This window comes from Miniopterus natalensis, chromosome 17 (assembly GCF_054644295.1).
Source record: "Miniopterus natalensis isolate mMinNat1 chromosome 17, mMinNat1.hap1, whole genome shotgun sequence".
Taxonomy (NCBI): Eukaryota; Metazoa; Chordata; class Mammalia; order Chiroptera; family Miniopteridae; genus Miniopterus; species Miniopterus natalensis.
In genome coordinates, this window is record NC_142097.1 from 25,718,894 (window position 1) to 25,725,214 (window position 6,321).

Sequence of the window (6,321 nt, forward strand, 5' to 3'; positions counted from 1 at the left end):
TTCCTTCTGCCTTTGGGAAGGCAAAAAGCTTCCAGTCCTTCTCCTCAAAATGCTGCTAATAAAGATAATGAGTAGTGCCTGTGGCTATTTATTGAATGCTGAAGAGGTACCGGGTATTTTACATGCATTATCTCATTTACTCACACTTGAGGTAAATAAGAATGCTCTCTCTCTTTTGAAGAGGAGACAGACTGAGAAAACATTAATAGATTGCCAAGGGGTGGAGCCAGCACTCAAACCTGGGTCTGCAAATGCTGGGTGGTGGTCTTCCATAGGAGTACTGTGGGTATAGGGTGGGCAGGAGGCAAAGGACCCATCAGATGCACCTAAGAAGTTGTGTCCACTTTCTTTACCTCCTCCTCCCCCACCCCACTCCTTGAGATTCTAGGAGGGTGTCTTAGTCTAAGGGTGAGTGTGGGGTTTGAAAAGATTGTCCAAGTGATTCAGTCCCACAAGACTCCTGTCCTGGCTGAGACCACTGCACCCCGCCCTGCTGCTTCTCCTCCAAACTGCACATGGCATTCTGGGTTCTCCCCTCACCACCAGCAGAGTTCTTATTCCACATGGCTACTCTACCCCACCTCACCCCACCCCCACATTCAGGATTGAGGGTGATTCCACTCACAGGACCCCCACACACACCACCTTCCCTCCTGTCTGACCTACTCCATCGTGCCCAGCAAACATGGGGGTGTCTCTTGGTGTGCTGGCCCAGTGCTGGGTTGTGGGCTGGGGGGCAGAGCAGATGAACAAGACCCAGAGCCCACTCTCCAGGTGCGATAAGAGTTTAACATGTCTAAAGCTGGGCCTGCAGTCACTTCTACATCTGGTGCCCCATTCAAAGACATATGCTCATATCCAGGAGAAAAAGATATCTCTACTATAATTTTCTTCAACAACACCCAGGCATGGGGGAGGGTGGCAGCTGCAGGGAAAGGGTGCCAGGAGATGACACCCAATACACAGAGAAAGTCCCTGAAATCTTTAACTGTATCAATCCCTCATACAGGATAGCTGCTGCCAGATTCTCCTGTCCCATTCCAAACCTTCCAAACCATCCCAAGCTCAGTCGTTACCTTCTCACGCCTTTTTCTCTCCCAGCTAGCCTGTTCTACTCTTCTGCCTGTCCCATCACCCCTCGATCTGCAGAATAAAGGCCCAGAAACAAAGCCAAGTTTCTTAGGCAGGGTGAAAGCCAGGCCTTGATACCTCAAGGGATGAGATGAGAAGCCCAGGATGTGAAGTACAGCTCTGTCATTCTCCCTGATGCCATTGGCACCAAGAAGTGGTCCACGGTTCACATCCCACCCACCCTTAGTCCGACCACCAAAAACTTCTATCCCTTGAAAAAATTCTGAAGACTGACATTTAGTGGCCACCCCTCCCCCATACAGTCAAGTTGTCCTGTGTGAAAGGTGAAAATCCAGGTTCAAGGTTTGCTGACTAGAGACCAAGGAAAGCAAGCAGCACTCCCAGGAAGGGGGCTGATCTCACGTTTCTTCAACCACCACCTTGGCACATCTACTCCACCATTCCAGGCCTGGGGGCAGGAAGAGAGCTGAGCAGGACATGGGTTCTGTCCCTCACAGTGGAGCAAGCAGGCAGACACACGAACAAATATCTTAACAGAGGAAAGAACATCTGTTTGGCTGGGAGTGACTGGTGAAAATTCCAGAGGTGGCCTCGGAGCAGAACCTTGAAGACTGAGAAGATTTGCAGGTAGAAGGTGACAGGTAAGGGTCCTCCAGGCAGAGGGGATGGCATGAAGGAAGGTGGAGTGACAGGAGAAGGGGGCACCATGATCTGAGAACTTCAAGTCACTCATCGTGACCAGAGTGCAGCTTGTGTGGCAGCTTGTGTGGCAGAGGAGGAGAGACTTGAATGTCAAGTTGAGGAGCCAAGATTTTCTCCTGCAGGTTGAAAGTCATTGAAGATTTTAAACTAAGGAAGTGACCTGAGCATATCTTTACTTTAGAAGAACTTTAAGAAGGACTGGAGAGGGGAAACAGGAAGATGAGTTGGGAAACTGAGTTGTTCAGGTGGAAAAGGGGACTGCCTAAACTAGGACATGGCAATTAAGGAGAGATGCACGATGAAATCACAGCTTAAATTGGGACCAGCGCGTGGGATAACATCACAGTCAAAATTCCTCTTATCAATCTCTTGGGAAGGGGCTTTATTAGAGGACAACCCAGCTAGTGCCTCTTCAGAGCTCTTGTGCTTTGGCTGAGCACCAGGTGAAAATGGTTGGTCTTCAGAGCCCACGTGGCACAAATAGGCACTAGAATCATTATGCACAAGCTGCTCACACTGGGAGAGGCTGGAGGGAACCAACAAAGACAATTCACTTTTCCCATCTCATCTTCAATCAGGGGGCCACACAAAGAAATGGAGGAGGGAATCCCCTGCACTATTACTATTTGCCACGTGCTTATAACTGAATTCAAGTAAGTTAGGTACGTGCATGTTGAGACACCACCGAGGTGAGACGGAACAGCCTTTGTGAGAGAATGAAAGTGGTGGTTAAACGGAGAACACAGGGAACATAGGCAATGAAGTAGTGGTTTCAGGTTTGGGGGGTAAAGAGGGTGGGAGGTGGTAGTTTAATTTTAGGCTGTTTCCAAAAGAATGCCTTTCCTTCCGTGGCTTTATCACCTAAGTCAGAAGGGACTAGTACTTATCTTTCCAAACAAACAATCCTCATTAATAAGAATGATGTGAATTTGAAGTGATGAAAACCTATGTCCCTACTTTCAGAGATGCGCACTAACACTCTTGACTGATGTTAGCAGATTCCCTATGATTGACAAAGGGTGTCTGATGGCCATTAGAGCATTTGAATTGCTGATTCTGAGTTAAGCATTTCCCCTTGTAATGCAGTTCACAATGCATAGCTTGGAGCACCTTTTCTTCCCAAAGGGAAGAAAACTTTAATCAGGAGCTAATGCTGTTATATTGATATGCTACTGTTTCATCATCACGCGAACCTGGGACTTGTGAATGAGCTGACTGGGGACGAGGGATTCCCACATTTCCTCCTGGAGGCACTTCTAGTGGGTTCTCGGGAAATGCAACTCCTGAGAACTCTGGTTTTATTTTACTCACATGCTTTCCCACCAAGAAGGATGCAGAGAAATTGCAGAAAACTCCCCCAAATGTGCCAAGGTGGTATATTGGCTTTCTCAGTGGGGAACTTGGTGAGTGGCTACAAGTATATACAATTGTCAGAGAAAGATACCTGGTCTTTTCCTCTCCAAAGAGCACAGCTCAAGAGAGAATGGCTAGAAAGACAGAGGGATACAAATTAAACTTATGAAAAAACCCTGACTGCCAGCCTAGGTAAATACAAGGAATGACTGATTTCTAAGACAAAATATGAGCTCTCCCTAAGTAGAGCCTCACACCATTGCTCACCAAGGCAAAAAGGCTCAGGCATTTGGTCCCACAAAGCTCTTTGGAATTCTGCATGTCCTAAGGAAGAAGGGAGCTTTGAGGAACAACCATTCGATTCAAGAATTTTTCAACATCTCTAAATTCTGACAAGACCAGTACTGGGTGCACTCTGGTTGGCTGAGGTCACAGGGGTTCCCCAATCCCTAGGAGTGGGTCATCTGACCCTAGGGGGTGTGGTGTGAAGAGTCATATGAGATGGAAGAGGGACTGAAAATCACATTCAAATGATGAAATAATTTCTAAACATTTTTATTTCAAATCTCTTTTCACCCCTCCCCAAAAAGACATGGGTCAGTACAGCAACCATAAAAAGGAGATACAAACACAAGAGTCAAATGTCTCCCGCACTGACACTTACAAAAAACTGGGAATTGTACATGGGGTTCCAAACAGGACCTGCAGCAGCTACTAATGTCCCTTTACAAGAGTCAAACATGCCTATTAATACAATATATACAGACAACCCATTCTGGAACTAATCTACAGGGACATCCCAACGCCCACCCCTCTCGCCCCAGAAAAATACCAAAACACACCCAAAGTGCATTTGTTTTGTTTATATCAAAACATCTTTCCCCACCCCACCCTCAGACCCTCCCACCCCATTTAAGATTGGCCTGCAAGTCTATTTTAACCATTTAGTAATTTTTTATAGTTTATGAAAATAAATTATACAGTAACTATTTTAATAAATTAAGCACAAAAAGGGAGAGGAGAGGAGGAAAACGAAATGGGAAAAGCCAGGCCACGCTTTGGCTTGGAGGGAAGAAGTACAGGGGAGTGGGGGGCTGAAGGACAGAAGTGGTTGCAAGGGGCGTGGCTCCCCTCTGGTGAAGAATTGGCAACCACGCAAGCCCAGAATGACACCCCTCTTGAGTTTCTTAAAAACAACCAAAAAATGTACAGCAGTGGCTGAGCCATGGGCAGCACCAGTTCAGGCATTCCAATACCTGGCCTGCCCGCATCGTGGTGCCAGGATTTGCTTGTCCCTTAGAATAGGTTCTGGGCCTAACAGTGAGGGGAAGGTCCCTGTTCAAGGGAGCACCAGGGATGGAGTAGTCAGACCAGCCTTCCCGATGCACCTGAGCTGTAGGGGGCTTAGGATGCAGTTCTGAGCGGGGATGTGCGGTTTGTGATTACCCTGGGTTCTGACTGAGTGTCCTAAGCTTTCCTGGCACTCTCTCTCCAGGAGTAACTATGATTGCAGTCCAGCTGCAACCAGACATTCATGTCTTCCGCCATGGCTGGTTGATTTTTGCCTGCCCCTTGATGCCTCTTGGCATGATGGAGGAGGGGGTGGGAGAGGGGGAGGGAGCAGTTCCAGGTACCCTCTAAATGAGATGAAATGGGTATGAAGGCATGTCACAGACTCGGCATGCAGGATTGGCTTTCCAGGAGGCAGATGGGGCTGGGAAGGGACGGGAGAAGGGGTAGAGAGGATAGGAAGGGAAACAGGAAGAAACTGGACAGCACCTACCAGGCAGGTCAAGGGATGACAAGGACCAAGACAACGTAGAATCTGGATGTAAAGAAAGGTTTTTCCCTGGCGGATTAGAGTCAGTATTTTAAATACAGTTCATTATTCTATTTTTCTAACTGCAGCACCTGAGTCCCCAGTGCGTCTCTGTGGTCCAACCCCACCGCGCTCCTCCCAAGGCTTTGCTCTACATTTTCTCCAGGCCTCCTGTCATTTTGTGCTGAGCAAGAAGGTCCAATATCAAAACAGGATAGGTCATGGGAACGGGGCAGACTTGACTTTGCCTTTGCCTTCTTGAGCTTTGTGGCCCAAAAATCTTATCGTGATCATGGGGGGAAGTGGGGGGGTACACTTTATTTTTTTTTTCTTTTTCTTTTTTAATAAAAAAGGTTTTACTCCCCAGGAGCAAATAAATTATTTTGAACTACTGATAAACACTGCTGCAGTGAAAAGAAAGATGGCTACATGTATGCAATAGCACAAATTCAGTGTAAGAACAGCTGTGTTGACGATTAGAGATAAAAATCATTTATCCGTTCCCCCCTTTCCCACAGACAAACCCAAGAGGATTCCCATAGGGAAAATGTCTAACTCAAAAGCTCCTCCCTTAGGGACAGGGGGCATGTCATTCTCTTAAAAGTGGAAAACAAATGGCAAGTCTCCCCCCAATGGAGATGCTCTCAGCACCCCAACTGGTGGCAAGACTTCTGCACATGAAGACACACACACATGCACACACACCTTTCAGACTGCCCTCCAGCAGCCACAGCGCTCTATCTCAGTGCTCAGTCCTCCAACGTCAGGGCTCAAGGCCAAGGGAGAGGCAATAGGGCAGACAGATGGAACCTAAAGGAAAAGTTCCTCCCATCCCCACACCCTGCTGGGCCCTAAGGGCTCCTAGCAGGCCATGTTCTTCTGGGGGGGCTCTGGGATGAGGCCTGAATGGGCTGGCACCCCAGGGCATCCAGCTCCATTCCAGTCTCTCACACCTGGATCTGGGACCACTGACCGTCCTCCCTGCTCCCCAGTTCCCCCAGGATGTGCACTGTAGGGGTGTTTGCAGCTATCTCAACAGCATTCCCAACCTTAATAAGGGGGCTACATTATCAGCTAAGTGAAAAGGAGGAAAGGAGGCCGAGGAGTATAAACTGGGTGGCATGACGAGTGTGGCATGGAGAGCTCCCCGCCTGCCTTTCCTCTCCCTTTCCTCCCAGGAGGCTGATGGCTGCAGTCCTCGGCTCACATTCCAGTGAATATGCATTCACTGTAACGAGGCACACAGGCCAAGGTCATCACCAATGGTACCAAACTCCCAGGGTCACCCATTTACCTAGTCCCTATACCAAAGCTCCCACCCTCCTTACTCCTGAGCTCCTACCCAGCACATGAGT